The sequence below is a fragment of the Corvus moneduloides genome, chromosome 4 (assembly GCF_009650955.1).
Source record: "Corvus moneduloides isolate bCorMon1 chromosome 4, bCorMon1.pri, whole genome shotgun sequence".
Classification (NCBI taxonomy): Eukaryota; Metazoa; Chordata; class Aves; order Passeriformes; family Corvidae; genus Corvus; species Corvus moneduloides.
The window spans coordinates 35,328,800-35,345,598 of NC_045479.1; the positions used below are offsets into that span (position 1 = coordinate 35,328,800).

General features: G+C 38.7%; 1 long non-coding RNA gene across 4 annotated transcripts in view; it reads right to left on the reverse strand.

The window, feature by feature from the left end:
• Positions 1-2,037: 2,037 nt before the first annotated feature.
• Positions 2,038-16,799, reverse strand: part of LOC116442964 — a 41,007-nt gene continuing 26,245 nt past the window's right edge. The window contains exons 3-7 of one of the 4 annotated variants that reach the window (XR_004239705.1): positions 13,143-13,308; positions 12,246-12,320; positions 9,264-9,421; positions 7,126-7,908; positions 2,038-3,901 (exon numbers count right to left, since the gene is read on the reverse strand). This is a non-coding gene — a long non-coding RNA (uncharacterized LOC116442964). The other 3 variants (XR_004239706.1, XR_004239704.1, XR_004239707.1) reach the window with 3 other exon arrangements.

Sequence of the window (16,799 nt, forward strand, 5' to 3'; positions counted from 1 at the left end):
TGGCAACTGCAGAAGAACCACTGCAATCTCAGTTTCCTGTTATCCTCGAGGCAGGGAAGAAGCCACTAGTACCAGTTCAGCTGCTTCCCAAGTTCTCTGAGTCTGTGGCTGAGTAAGAAGCACAAGCTGGGAGGATCGAGGATATTTATATTTCTTTAGCTGTTCTGAAAGGACTTCTCTTTCTTCCTTAACACGCTCCTTTTATATGATTTTTGACTGGCAGTCTTTCCTGATCCAGATTGTCACTGCTCTAAATGTGTCTTTTCTAGATCCTCCTGCCCTCAAAAGAACTGAAAACAGTTAGCATTTTACTAACTTCTTCATTTAGAAGTTATTTAGTACAGACAGACCTTCTCATTTAGGTATATTTGAATCCCAAATAAAAATTAATGTGACGATCTATTTGCCTTTGAAACTGTCTCCAACATGATGAATAGACAACTCTAAGAGAGGAAGAGAGAATAAGTGAGAAAATGTGGCTACCTCACATCTTTGTTTACTAAGAAAAAAGAGAAACTTGGAAATTACTAAAAAGAGAAATGTGCTATCTGTGAGAAAACAGAATGGAACTGGAAGAAGCCCCCATGTGCAGCTGTGGTACTGATGTAGTTGCCCTTCCAGGGCTGGTGAAGGGACAAGGCCAGTAGAGGTGAAGTCCCTCCAGGCAAAACATGTGGGAACGAAAAGATGGAGCTGAGCAGGGGGAACACCTCTGTGCAGCAAATAGTGGGTGGCAGCCTTTTAGGATAAGAGCAGCAAAGAGCAGGGCCAAACCAGATGAGATCAAATTGCCCTAATTTTTACAAGCGATTAATTATATATTGGGGTGGCTTTTTCATGGGTCCAGAAATTGTATGTGCTCCTATGAACTAAAACTTGCACATGTTTAACAGACCTCAGTGTGGCTTGCATAGCACCTTAAAGAACAAAGCCTGTGTATAAAAGGATACTCAGAGAGCCAAGGCATAAGGCCCATTGGGAAAAAGCAGCTTTGCCTGCTACATTACTTAAATACTGAATCATTTCCAGTATCATGTGCCAGGTAATCATTCCAGTGCATGTAAGTTGTACCAGTATGATCTGATACACCAAGAGGCAAGCAGGTTACATCACTTGTCTTGATCTTATCAGAACACAAAACCCATGTCTCTTTTTTTGTGTTCCATGCATCATTTCCCAAACTACTTTTCTCATGTTCCCTTCCCAGATGAATTTTTCTATTCATTGCCTATCAAATCCTCTGTGCAATCTGCATGTCCCAGCATAATTCCTGTAGTTCACTATCTGCTGCCTGATCATAAACCCAGAATTTGTTTAACTGCTGTTCTAGTGGCCTGAAGGCTATTTCAGTCATGAAGAGAGCATTTCATTTGCTTAACTTGGGTGCCTGATGCTATTTGAGAAGCTCTGGAATATCTAAGCCACCCATCAGAGCTGATAACAGAGAGTCTGTGGGAGACCTACACTGTTTTCAAGTGGCAGGTGGAGAGATGCAGGACCTTTAGTTCATGTGAAGTGATGTTACCAATTTGGGTAACTGGGTTGATCCCCAACAGCTGATCATAAATATATTATTGTGCTGTGGAAGGTTCAGCTTGAATATAAAGCAATATTCTCATGCCTGTTAACTTTTCGTGGTGCTGTACATGTCTTCTTGCCGCCTGTTCTCTAAAAAGCAATTAACAAGTAATTATGTTCCATCTCATCTCAAGCTCATGTAAAGGAAACTCAAATACAGGAAGCTAGAATAATGTTCAGAATTACACTATTACACTGACATTTAGACTTTTATTAATTTGCCAAGTTAGACATATGCATCATTCAGTTTCTAAGCTTGGTTTTCCGTAGCCATAGAAACTGGAGAAGAGTGAAAATGGCATGACTTATTTCTTTTTTAGTTTACTGATCTTCAAAAGAATTCCTGAATCTGCACTGCTGTATTGTATTTAATCATAATTTTTTCCAATCTACTTTTATGTCAAGAACTGCATATAAATTAAAAGCATTATCAGGTACCTCATATTTTAGCATCTGGTGTTAAAACTGCAAGAAAGGTTCAGTGTGGTACAATTATTTTATTTTATTACACTAAAACCCAAAAATTGCTTCCCTTGGTGACAGTCCACCCTATAAGTAGATGTTTTCCTATACTGTGTTCCTACTTTATAGTTCTGCCATTTCTCACTGCTTGCTACATACCCTCCTTGGCTCCTGCCGAGAATGATGTTTTCAGGAGGAAACAGATGGCGAAGTACTGATGCTAGAAAAATACTTAGCACCTCTAAGCTGTTCCTGTGGCCACTGAGGCTTATGGAAGTACTAGAACATATATGAAACCCTATGTAGCCTCCAAGCATGGCATTTTTGCAAATGATGATCATTATAAAAATACCTTATAATCACAGAATAAGCTGAGTTGGAAGATATCCACAAGGATCGTCAAGTCCAACTCCTGGCCCTGTACAGGACCATCCCCAAGAGTCACACCCTGTGCCTGAGAGTACTGTCCAAAACCTTCTTGAACTCTGTCAAGCTGTGGCCATTTCCCTGCGGAGTCTGTTCCAGTGCCCAACCACCCTCTGGGTGAAGAACCTTTCTTCCTTGACACAACTTCAGGCCATTCCCTTGGGTCCTGCCACTGATGCCTTTTTTTTTTTTTCCTTCTGTTAAGCTTCCTATATGTACATGAAAATGTGTTCAGTATTTTTAGGAACAGACTTCTTTCAAAATCACAGCTAAGTCATACTCAGTTATAGCTTTGGGATGCCAGTTGCCATATCCCATTACTCCTGGATCTACAAATTTAAATCATATTTTAAAAATGAGATATTAATCATACATATTCAAGTATGTTATCTTAAATAACTTAAATACATTTTTAAATTAAATTTGGATGTAAGTACCTAGGATTAAGAACCTCCTTTTTTTTTAATAGATTTATATTATATTTATAAATTTATAAATATTTTTAATAAATATATAAATCTAGTTTAAAAAATATTGTCCAGGAGCCTGATGTGAAACTCGAGGTTTGCCACCCACACTTGGCGTAGGTGTGGCTGAGCTCACCCCTCTGCCCAGGGCTGGTTTTGAGGCCCCGCACAGCCTGATGCCAAAGGTGCAGCCTGGTCCTGCTTGTGGGTCTGACCAGTGCAGAAAGGACAAAGCAGTGCCAGCACAGCCAGCAGCAACTCTCCTTGACACAGGCTGATCTTCCTTCGCTGACACACCTGCCTGCACACACAGCACATTAACATACAGAGAAATAACCATGTGACAGACTGGATGAGCCATGCTAAGGGTGAGCAGTCCTTGCTCCAGTGGCAGCTGGAACCTTGTCAGCAGCACCTGTGGTGCCACCCATGTGCACTCAGCTTTCCTGTAGGTGACCTCCTGGAGCCTGCACACTTCTAGCCTGCAAGTTTGAGCCTGTTTTAACTAACTTGTATGTGTGCAAGAGTATGACAGTATGGCCTCATGATCAGCCATACCATGATCCATCCAGACCACACTGTCTCACTCTGTGTCAACCAGCCAGTGGCATGCTCAGTGAGAGGTTCTTGTCTCAATTTTCCACATTAATCCATCTCCAGAAGCATATTTCCCTCTGTGCTCTTGCGAGATTTGCAGTTTTCCAGCAACTTTAGCTTTTCTGCGTACCAAGCCTTTATAATTTCTGCAAAATAAATGAAAAGGTTTTCTTATGCTTCAACTGAGTCCTTGTTCCAAGTTGGTTCCGGCTCAAAAGCTGACTACTGAAATTTAACATTAACATTCTTCTTGGGAAATACAGGATTCAAAAGATGTTCTTCAAATTGAAATTATGAACTTTCAATGATTCGTGTTTTAGAAAAGTCTCTTGCATCCAGTAGGCCTTTGGATCTCCTCTTTTTGTGACTTCCTGAAAATGACATATAAAAGCACATTTATATGAGTATTCAATTTCTGTGGTATAAATGGCACTGAATCTGCTTCCTTTTATCCATGTAGCAAACAGAGAAGACTCTGTGTCAGATGAGTTAATTTATTTAAGACGTTTGAACACCAAAGTCATGCATCAGCTTAAAAAATAGTGATAAGCAGTGTAGTGCCTTGCCAAGTGAAGGTATTCTGAGTCTGAAACATAACAGGGCCCAAACACAGTGCATGACATTTACTCTGTTTTCCAGACTGATATTTCCTTTCATTTTCTTTTGGAATCTTCATCAGTTTGAGTCTCTTCTTTCTCTGAATCCATATAACATTGTCCCAGGTTCTGTCCGACTTCTTTTGTTTTGTTTTATGTAGAGATGTGAGGATGGACACCAAATTTTATCTCAATAGCTCTAGTCACAACATTAAAAAAAAAAGAAAGCATACCTTCATTGGAGGCTTTATTGTAGAGTGTTAGTTCACTGGACAGTTTTTGTTTTTAAACAAGTGATACTTTATTGAATCATTCATGGAAGTACCCAGCTGCATGAGCACACTGCTCATGTTGTCTTGTGAGCTTCTGGCTGTAATAATGTGATCAGTTTTATTGCTGAAAAGACTCCTTTGACACTGGTTTTCCCATTTTTACCTCCCAAATATCCCAGAATGCTAATTAACAGGAATAGAAGTAGCAAGCAAATATGATGGAGGAAAAAGCACTCGATGTAAAGCAACAAAAACATTTGGTCCAGTTGGTTTTGTTTGGGACATGCAAGTAAAGAAATGCACACTTTACAGTGATACATGTGCACAGTTTGGCAGAGGTTTTATAGCTGAAATTACACTATTCCCCAGCTACAAAGAAGAGTCCTAAACAAATCTCTTAAAAGTTCTTCTTGCACCTTTTTGTATCAACATTGGTTTCCAGGAGTGCATCTAAGAAAGCCATTGTATAAACATTTTTGCCAGCATTTACTATGATACTTAACTAATTCTATCATATGGTCTGTTTTCCAACTTTTTTTTATTATTATTATTATTTTCTGAGAATATAATTATGCTGGCCTCCAAAAAAGGATTCAGCAATTTTCCCTGTTTAACGGGAATGATGAAATGTTGGAAGTATTTGAAGCCCAAGAAGCTCCTGAAAAGATTTATAGAAGTTAACGCTATAACTGTCCAGCCCTGGAGAGTTGCCATTTGGGAGGGCCCTGCTTAGACTTTGAACTTAATTTGTCAGTATAATGTCTTTAAAAAGTAATCTCCAGCACTTCAGTTGTCTCCCCAAAACTGTAACTCCGGCAAACCAGGGCAGATCTGCGTGAGTCCAGGATGCCAGAGGGATTTGTCACAAAGATATTCACAAAAAACAGTGAAAACCTCCTATGCTGTAAGCATCTTCTGTCACTCCCTTGCTGTGTTTTATTGGCACGAGGCAGTCAGAGAGCAAGGGCTTTGTGGTTCCTTTATGCCCCAATAATCCTGGCTACTAAAATAGCCCTTTTGAGACTGCTGGCATCTACACTAGCCTTTAAATTCTTTGCCATACACCAGCCTCAAAAGGGTTCCACAACTAGGAGAAGATAAAGTTGGCCTAAAGCCAGTTTTGCACAACCTGGGTGCTGCGCTGGGCACTCCCTTCACCACTCGGATGGTCTGAGCTTGCTTTTGTGATGAAAAGTTTATGCAGAAACAGCAGGAATGTATTTTTACAGTGAGCTTGTATTATTTTCTTTCTGCTCCAGTTGAAAGCCTAATGGTAAGGGACATAGCCTCTGTGAAATACTGTGAATTATTATGTAGTACACATAGCCTATAGTATTTTTGGTGTAAGCTCCAGGCTGCTGAGTGAATTAAGAAATTACTAATCTCCTTGCTGTCAAGAGACAACTAAATTTCTTCAGCTGAAGAGCCCTACTGGTCAGCTGTCACTGAAGTAACACATTCCTTTTTAAGAAATCCTTGGCTAATGTATTCATCTGTTTTGTGAGGAAAAACATCTGTGTGTTGTGCCATCCACAAAACCTTACGCACAGCGATGTGTAAGTTGATGTATAACTTTCTAGTACACTTAGAAGGGCTTCTAAGACAACCAGCCATTGACTTTGGCAGCTTAAGCCATCTACTCTAGACTGATGCATGGTCTAAAATAAATCATATCTGTGTCACAAGCTAAATATCTGGAGTCTGTTTCTCTCTTAGTAAAAACAAAATCTATTCTAGATATGAATTGCTGAATTTTTAGCAGCAAGTAAAAGCTGTAACGAGTCTTAATCTAACTGCCTTGGGGTACTGACCAAATCATTTTACATAAAGATAGAAACGAATGCCTTACATACTTGTAAGCTGAGATTTCTGTCAATTGAATTTTTAACACAGCACTTCAGATCTTCTCCAAAAAATACTCATGGAGTAAAATCCTGGTCCCAATTAATGTAATGCCAAACCTCCTACTGACATTTGTGGGGCAGAGATTTATCTCATAGCCTGAAAGCTGGTAGTAACTTTAACTCACTGGACTGAAACCTGAGATCCAGAAGGAAGGGCATACATTAAATAGATAATTCGTTTATTTCTAGCCTGTATGCCAACAAGCAAGTAATAGTACATGTTTGTATCATTTCCAATGACACAAAGAAAGCAGCTACTTCCTACAAGTAGTACAAGATGCAGCAAATATTTGTCCCGCCCTATTTTTTCTACCTTCAGAAAGATAGGCTATATTCTGAAATATTTCATTTACTTCCTGAACCAAGATCATAGTCACTGCTTTTAAGAAAAAGAATTGCTTAGATTATATCTGTAGATAGTGCCCTTCATATTTAATGTGCAGAATTCTAAAGCACACAAAATTAAGTAGGAGTTTTGGTTTTGTTTATTATATATATATATACACACACTACTTAAAAAGATTTGTCTGCATTTGTGAATACTTACAGATTACTCTTTGAGTGAAAATTATAGAATAATTTATCTCTTACCAACTAATAATTAAATGAAACACAAACCAAGATATTTCTAAACAGTTTTTAAATCAGCTGTAGATATACTGGGAGACATTTCATTATCTTTTTTAATATTACATGTGCCTTTCCGATGGCATGGTCTGTCAAAGCAGCAAGGAAACAAATAATTTCAAGAGTTTTCCCAGTGCAATAAGCAACAAAAAAAGTAGATAGCCAGACACCTACAAGCTCTTAGAGATGAAATTACCTGCAGTGAACTTCAAGGGGAGAGCATATGTTGCAGGAAGGCAGAGCTTGGATGCAGCACAGCCAGGCAAGTCGTGTGCATCTGATTCGCCAGCTCAGTGTCCTGGTAAATGAGGTTGTTAAGAAAGAGAGTTCAATTTTAGAAGCAGGGACTCCTCTTGTGCTGATGTGCAGCACGCGGTACATGAAGCAGGGCAGTCACAGGAATGTTTCCAGCGTCCATTAGTTTCTTCACCAGATGAGCTTGGCAAAAGGAGCTCACAGACACACAAAACAGAGTCATTGCCTTGTTATAAAGAAGATCTCTGCTCTGAAGCTAAGAAAAGTGAAGTCCTTCAGAGGCATTTCCATCAAGAAAGGGGGGTCCAAAGAAGTGTTAGGCCTGTCAATCTTTTGGGTGAGACGTTGGCTCATCTCACATTAACACTTTTCTCCCCAAGTGCTCTGTTCCCATAAATAAGTCATATTTTACTTGGGGAAGCCTTTCTCAGTCACTGCTCTTACCTCCGGGGCCTGGCTGCTGAAGAACAGTCTCTGGCAGACATCAGATCCAGTCAGACCTGCTGCAGAATGGTGGCTGAGTGCCTGAGGAGCCGGGGCCAGGGGTGGGAGAATGCTGTGTCTCCACCAGGAGAGGGAAAGCAGGGGGGATGGAAGGTAAAGGGTCTGGGACTGGCAAGGCTGGCAAGGCATCACAGGGATGGTTTAGCTCTCACAGGTATAGAAATAGCCAACTTGGTGTGCTGTGCTCCTCTCAAGCTGGGATAAACAGGCAGTGGTCATCCTGAAAGAAAAGAAGACAAAAGGCCCAAACAAGTGAGCTGTACCAGAGCAGCTAGCCATTCCATAATAAATATATACTAGTCCTCAACTGATAACCATAGTAAACGGGATAGTGAGTGTTTAGATAACCCTGGTCTCTTTCTTCAACATTATGCTATAAATCAGGTTTCCATGGAAAGGAGCTTTTCAAGTAAAACAATGCTTCCTTGTTTAATCTTAATATTAAAATTAGCCATAGGAATTTGAGTTGTATCAAAACTTACTCCAACCTTGAATGAAAATGGAAAATTAAGTTTTACCGCTGTTTAAACATCACAAATGAAATGGCAACCAAAGATTTTCAAAGATCTGTGGTCAAATAAGATATTTAAAGACCAAGTCCCAGTAGGTGCTTTAATTAATGTGCTTGTCTTGACTCATGGAATTTAATAGTAAGATTGCCGTTTGCACGAGTGAGAAAGACATTCCTCAATTTGCCATGCTATTTTCTCATCTAGGGATGGACCAAAACTATGGTCTAGAGCTATTCAATCTGGTTGCCTTAGCAGATTTGCATTGAGTAGGTCTTGTCCTATTGCAGCACCAAATAAAGATTTACCAGGGGGAAGTCATTTTAGGAAACTTCTGAATCTCCTACACCACCACTCCTCACCTGCCCCTACTCGCTCCTCTCACCTCTTCACAGATTCACAGCATATACTCCCACATCTGTTCCCTTCAAAGACCCTTTGAAATAAATTCAGCCCTGAATGGAAAGGCAGGCCATTGGTTATTGGTTAGCACTGGACAAAATATTTTATCTGAAGTTACTTTTTTTCAGGAAAAAAAAACAACAAAACTTCCCCTGTAGCAACAAGAAACAGTCTCTGCACTTGCCTGTCTTTTCTAAGTCTGGAAGGTGATGAACTGATCTTTCTGCTTTCAGAATGTCCCACAGCATGTCTATGTGCTTTTCTGCTCACTTCCAAATTATCTCACTGTTTTCTCTCCACCTCATAATTAAGCAGCAACTTCTAATCATTGTCTTTCTCTGAGCACACAAATATAGCCAATCAGTGATTTAATGTCACAACGGAGCCTCCTGAAAGGATTGCATAGAAAACATCTTACACTGTGTGCTTTTTATCTTAACTTTTCAATAACTTCCTCTTAAGGAAGATCTTACATTCCCTCACTATTCAGACACGAGCACACATAATGATGTGTTACTATCTTTAGACTATTATGGCTCAGCTACATGTTGCTTTAATGACACACACGCAATTGCTCTCACTCAGGATCACCAACCACTGCACTCTCAGAGCTACTGCGAAGTCATTTGTTACTCACAGGAAACTGGAGAAGCAAAGTACATACCCTGGGTTTCAGGGATGGTGTGAATATAGGTACAGTCTGTGGGGCCAGGCAAGAGAGCACCAACTGTGATTCTGTTTGGGCAACACACACAGGGTGCATTGATTTTCTAACATAGCACTGGAAAACAGTCTCAGCAGAGCTTGAAATTGTGAACTAAGCTGTAAAAGAAAGAAAGAGCTTCTTAAGTATCCTTTAAAATATTTAATTGACTCAAACCAGTTAAATGGCATCATAGAGGGAAAATATAACCTTCATATTTAAGGTGAGTTTCTTCAGCTTGTGTTACAATAACGTTTGTGATTTCAAATGAATAGCTGGAGTCATAGGAAAAAAAATGTGTCAGACAGAATTTATAGAATGTAAAGCAGATAAGACCTTTATGTTAACTTTTAAGTAGAAACATGTGATTCCAGCAGTACTGTTGATATTAACAGAGTCAAGGTTATGAACAAAGGATAGAATGAGTAAAATAGGTTTATGGCATGAATCACACCACTGAGTTCACATTAAAAGGAAGCAGAGATGATATATTTATCATCATAATGTGCACTTCATGACTCACCCAAACTCAAAAAAATAAAGTATGTGAATGATTAGGCAATGAAGATAGGTGTTAAGGAGGGAGGGACAATGGAAAATATTATTAAGCTTATAAAAACAACTTGACCTATTCATTAATTTGAAGATAATATGTTGCTCTTCCAATTATCCTAAAAATAAACAGAGGGGGTTTTTTTTCTGTGTGAAGGACAATTCCAGCAATTTGGATGACAGTCAAATATGCTTGAATGACAGACTGCGTAAAATGATTTAAGGATTTATTTGGCACATGCTTTTCATGTGAATCAGTATGTTTATTTTTATTATGATTCCTCACCTTCATGCTTGTAAGGCCATTAATCCCATCTTTATAGTTCAGAAACTGGATGAAGAGTGGCAGCTGTAACATCTAAAGCATCAAGCTTAACCCATAGTGTAAAAGTTTTTTCTATCAGATCATTTTGGGTATTACAGTTATTGTTGATTTGGATCTTCTTTTTTTAACTTTATTTTATGTATAACTCACAAATTGCCATCTTAAAAAGGTCAAATGCTTGAAAACCTTGCAATACATAGTACATAGTTTATTGGTACTGCCAGCTCTAAATATCTAAATATTTTTCGGGTTTTTTTCTGTTTAGAGCTGGAATTGTGGTTTTCACCATCTTCCTATTTCAAATTCCCATTGTCTGCCACTGGTCTACATGGGGCATGGCTACTAAACATCTTTCTGGCCAAATGTAAGTATCTCAAATAGGACTCTCAGTTGTTGAGCTGTTTATCTGGCTTCCCCTTCTAGTCAGTGGGGAGAAAGAAGGTCTTACAAGATTCAAGTAGTTTCATCCAAAGGTAGGCATTTAAAAAGCCTGAGATAAATCATGTCTCCAAATACCTATTTCTTTCTTCTGTGAGGCAGAGCCCTGGGAAGCTGGCTCAGGGGTTCATGTCTGAAGCCAGGAGAGGTGAGTTCCACACAGAAAGTCTGATTTGAGACTGAGTAAGTGGGCAAAAGGAACAGAGGATGGGCACAGTAAATGCTTCTCATGGTTACAGGGCATGACTATGCAATACGCATGGATTTGACAGGTCTAATTCACTTACCTCTTTCTTCCAACATTCAAAAAACAAGGATAAAGATAGTATGAGAGAGATTGTCAGGAAGAAGGGAAGTGATAGAAACCCACATATGGAAATGAAGAGGAGGACATATATGAAAGGTAGGCTGGGAAAAAAGGTGATGGGGGACAGAAGATGTAAGGGAAGATCTTATTTGGCTGTTTTCATACAGGGGCTGTTAGTTTCATGGGGTCTTGTCATCCCAGTCACTTCAACAGCATGCAGACACATAGCTGAATGAATCACGTGGCTAAGTATGGAGAAAGTAAGGTTGAATGAACTTGTGTAGGTAAGATCAGAGTTTCTCCCAACCAAAATTATGCCTCTGGCTTTTAGCATTTCTCACTTGCACATCTCTACTCACTTAGGGACTCCAAGAATGGTAAAACTGAAGCTCCCAGGACCAGTGCTGTAAGAAATCTTTTTGATTTCTTCATAACCAAGACAAACCAGAAATCACTGCTAAACCCAGAAACAGTTTTGGGAGATTTCTGAACCAGTGACACCAAGACACATGCCTTGGAAATGTTTTTATCACTAGCTTGGAGATTGTTTACCATAAGGTTTCCAAATGGCTTTTCAGGACACTTCTCTTTCTTGCACTTAGCTTTGACAATAGGCAGAACTGAATAAAAATGTGGTGACTTGGCTTTTTCGAAGTAGGTTTGGTGTTGTTCATTGGCATGGGATTAAACATCTCAGTGCAGCAGCATGCATATTGATGTCCATAAGCAAGAAACAAGAACGTGTTAAACCACAGCTGACATATCCCTTGGAAATGATGAGCTTTGTTTATACTTATATAGTCTTAAATTGACATGCTTAGGAATCTCGAGGTTGCTGGTGAATTCAACAGACCACAATTGCTTTTCTAATCCAGATATAATTTGGATTAAATCATCTGGATAAGATAGAAATTTACCACATAAAAAAAGAACCTAGCTGTATTCTGCAACACTAATCATGCAGAATAACACCGTGTCATTAGAACACGTTACTACATTTTCATGGATGAGTATTTGCAAGAGTAATCATAGGAGAATAGGGACAAGAATAAATGTAATTTTTAATAAGCAACAATCTGGAATCTCTTTATGTAAAAACCTTACCTGGATAGTATGAAAAAATCACTATCCTGGGATATTAGGCATAAAAAGATTCAAACTGAATTGCTTTCGTGAACATTAAACTCTTCTACGCATTTCAGTTTTTTAAAAAATTAATTGAAAACAGAAATGGCAACACTATGTCATGAGAGGAAAATAATCCATTATACATAAAGTTCCACCTAGAGATCTAATTAGCACAAACTACTGATGAACTCACCTGAAAACCTTTAATAAACTGCTGGGTTCTCCATTTAATATCACAATCTTTGTATCAGGGACTGGCTTCTGTTCACTAAAGTAAAAATAATTATTCATTCCAGAGAAAAAATATTAGTGAGGTGCAGTCAGATTAACAAACACTAGAGAATAGGGATGAGCTAGACAGAAGTACTTTCTCTCCTTGTTTTAGGAAAATAATACTACTCAGTAGCACTAGCAGGAATGACAATTACTCTGCTGATTCTCTGGCTTGAGAGCTAAGGGACTGGGTTTAGTCCTGGGCTGAGTCCCAGACATCACATGTAATCTTCTGCAAATCTTTTCCAAAATGGCCTTTTATTTCTAATTCCTATGCACTTTAATTAAAGTCAATAGGATCTGTATGCACAGAAGTCTTAAAATGAGTTTCCAAGATGTGTCAATTTGGTTAATCAGAAGTTCAACAACTCAAAGAAAATGATTGCTTGGAAATGTGGTCTCAGTGATGCTGCCTTCATTTCTTCTTTAGCAAAATGGACATAACATTTTCCGTTAACTCTTTAACAAGAAGCCCATCCTAAAATGACTTCATCCTATATATTTTAACGTGAAAATATCAACTAAAAGCATGGCAGGGGAGTGACTTATAAACATTTTAGATAGGCAATTGCACATTGATTGCTGCATGTGGAAACTTATTCCTTCCAGATTTTTGGTAATAAAAACAAAGTATGTGTGAAAAATTACTGTAGGGCTTTGCTAAATATTTACCACAAAGTTTGAATACCGTTTCCCATAAAGGAGCAGCCACATCGTCAGTCTTGTGACTACAGTACTGAGGAAGGTGAAAGATAGCATCTTTGGAATGAAATTGGAGAAATATGACTCATCCCTTTTTGTCGCTTGCCAAGCTTACCTTGACATTTATTTCTTTGCTGGAGTGCAGAACTTGTTTACAGAAGTTTCCCCCATGCAAATGCATCTGGATTTCCTCTGAACTGTCATCGTCCTGCAGGGATATTCAGTCTACCACCTCATGGAATTTTCTTTGTTTCTGACAGAAGTTAAATGGTGCTGTGGGCCTGAATGTTGACGGAATTCATGAGCAGCCTCATATTTTGGAAACTTCATACCCCAGTGGGAACTCTGTGACCTCACTCTGACTTTAGAGGATGAAATCAAAACTTAGACATGATCTGGTTCAGACCTATCTGGGTGGCAGCTTTGCATCTTAGGATGATCTCAAATGACAAAACACTGCTGAATTACTGAAAAGATTGTGATTGTTTAATGCAGTTTATAGGGGTTTATTATTTAGGTCATGTCAGCATGAGAAGGGCTGAAACGATGTATTCCTGATCTGTTTCAATTCAAAGCAAAATTCATTTGTTTAAGAAAATCACTACTGATTTTCTCTGTACAAGAAATACCTATGCAGTTAGGGATCACCTCTTTGGGGAAGGAGGGTAATTTCTTAATTTCTCTTTTACTGCAGTTCATGTGATGGTACAACCAAATCAAAACTTGGTTCAGATTAATATGGTAATGTACTGACACAAGCATAACCAGCTCTAGCATGATTTATGCCTCCTGAACACATGTTCACAAGGGGTTTACATTTCTAACCAGGCAAGCATCTTAAATGTAGGTAGACTTGTACAGATTTTACAGTCCAGGCAATTGGACCTTGGTGCCATACAAATCAAAGCAATTCTGTTCACCTTCACAGGCTTTGTTGTGCAGTCACAAAGCAGTCACTATCACAATACTAAGGAAGCATGTCCATAGTCTAAAGAATACGGATCTCTAAAATGCATTCCATTTAGACATCTACCTGTATTCACAGGTATGTTTTTCACTTCTTCGTTAAGTACTTTTGTCTTGTGATCACACTGACAAACCAAATCCTTTTAGATTATTGCACCTTATAGAAAAAATAAAATACATAATATTTCTCTCATTTAAATAGATCACAATTCTCATGACAGAAGCACCCAGGCATTAAGCAACATACTTCACGTAATAACCTTTACTTCTCATTATATTATGATCAGACATCAGAAAAGTAATCCAATTTTTTCCACAGGCTCTGTATTACTTAGCAAAACTATTTACTCCTACCTACTTCACTTTTATAAAATGAAAGAGGCAAAAAAGTAAGAATTATATTATTGCAAGACCAATCTTCAGTGACAGTATCATCAGAGGCACATTATATTTGTAATTAGTTTAAGGAGATCTGAAGCTGCTCTAAGATGTAATTTAACTGAGACAATTGTAGCCAGATTGTATCTCCAGTTATTTGTTGTGTTTGGTAAAGATGATTATGTATTTTTAGTTTCTCTATTTTGTATACATCTGTTTGATTTTAATGTTGTCTATAATTGACCACATAAGTTGCTCTTTATTTAGTGCTTTTGTTGTATGGCCGTAAGCCAAACTACAGAAATAAGTGAACAGATGAGCCTAGAGGGTTGTGTGAATATATGCTATCTGACAGTCCTCAGGGACCCATGCTCCAAAAGGGATATGGGGTTTTTTTCATTTTGTTTTGTTTTGTCTTTGTGAATAGTGGTAGCAAGTTTCTTAATTTTGAGCAGCATCACCCTTTTTGAAGAAAATTATATGCCTAATTTGGGTGAATTTTTTAATGTTTATCCAATGTTTCAACTTTGAAAAAGTTAATAGGGAATGATAAGGAGCTAGCTTAAGGTGTATTACTTCCTTAGAGTGGTACCAAATGGTTTTTAGGTAAGGTTTGTTCTTATCTCTTTCTATGCTAAGCTTCTCCCAGAATCTATGGACTGTTTCTGATTTTTGTATGTGAGAACCTTCTCTCACTTTCAGCCAGGTGATCAGAAAAGCTGTACTTCTAGGGAACCAAAGCGATAAAGGACTAATGCCCATTTGCATTTCCTTCCAACCATGACAAGGTCTCCATCATCACATGGCCTTTTCCTTTAAATAAACTATTCAATGTCAGAAATGTGAAACATGTCAAAGTTCTGGCAAGATTCTTTCTACATTATGTCATTAAAATTTTCTATTCCAATGAAGCTTCTGGGGTGAAAAAGTACACTGTGTGTACTCATGTATCTTGATTTTTGGATATGTGATAAAACCAGCTATTCCACAACTCTTCAGGTTTGGTTTGTCCTCACTTAGGAAAACAGGACAAAACAAATGGAGCTGGTACATGCTGTAAGGGAGACTTTCACACGCGTGTGCTGTGCGGTGCAATGCTCCCTCCAGGAGTGCCAGCTACTGGATCCAGTGAGAGATCCGTCTGTGAGGAATGGTCAGCACCCAGACAAGACAAAGCAATATCAACAACAAAAAAATCATTCATGCACATTTGTGCATGCTGTTTTGCTCATATGCATTAGGTACACGTACCCTTACAGCAAAGGAAAGCTACTGTTTAAAATTATTCCTGTGTACCATAGAAGAGAGAACCAAATCAGATGGTGAGGAATGTCCTTTTCCAGAGAGCATGGCCATGATTCCTGACAAGGGATCTTTTTTGTTGCAAGAGCACTAGACCAGGGTATATATTACATCACACAAGAGATTCTCTAACTTTGATTCAGCAGTTCAAACAGAAATAAGTCAGAGCACTGTGCAGCAATAATTGCTAGCTGAGGCACTAATTGGAACAAAGTGCCCTTAGGGGGGAAAATTAAAAACAAAGGGATAAGCTTCCCATGATCTTTGCACTGCTGCATCCATTTACAACAGCAAGTTCTCCATCACAGTGGGCAGGAGCAGCAGTGGGCTCTGAATCAGCTATGAAATCTAACGAGTCGCAGCAGGAGCCATGAGGCCACTCTTCAGGAGGGAGACAATGAGACTGGCTTAAAGACTTGTGTTGTTCTAGGGTTAAATGACTGAAGAAAAAAATTAAACCTTTAAGTTTCTCATTGAGTATAGAGATGATAAACAACCTGCCATAATAAAAGGACCTTTCCTGTGCAAGGAACATATTCTAGTAAAGCAAGAAACATTGTTTGGTTTCTTAAGTTCCCTGGAGCAACTTGCAAAAACTATTTTTTGCATCTTCTTCATATAATTTCCCACAGCCAAAATGATTAACTGAGACCAAGAAATTGCATCTTCTTCTGGCATGATCCTAAAACTCAGAAGTACACAGAGTAGGACTTGTGAGGCTAAAATGTTCTCTGGGAACTTTAGGCACAGTCAGCCTGCTACATTTCCATTTTGGTCTTTTTCAAAATCTATTTGAATAATGTCACTGGGCAGTTCTACTCCACTGGATTACCCGTGGACAATGCATTCAATTTTTCTGGGAACAAGATCTTTTTTTTTTGTCTTATTTTCTGGTTCTTTATTGGATACTTGCAAGTTTGTAAAGACACTACCTAGATAACTTTGCCTATGCTGAGTTCCTGTACGTATGCAGTGATAGTTCCCATCCTTGTTTACTTTACCCTGAACAGCAAAGAGTCAGCTGCTAAAGTCACTGCGATAATGTCTGAAAGAAAGAGTTCAATTTTGATTTTTTTTTCCATTCTGAAATCTGTTATCCCAGAGGTGCTACCACTGCTGCTGTTGG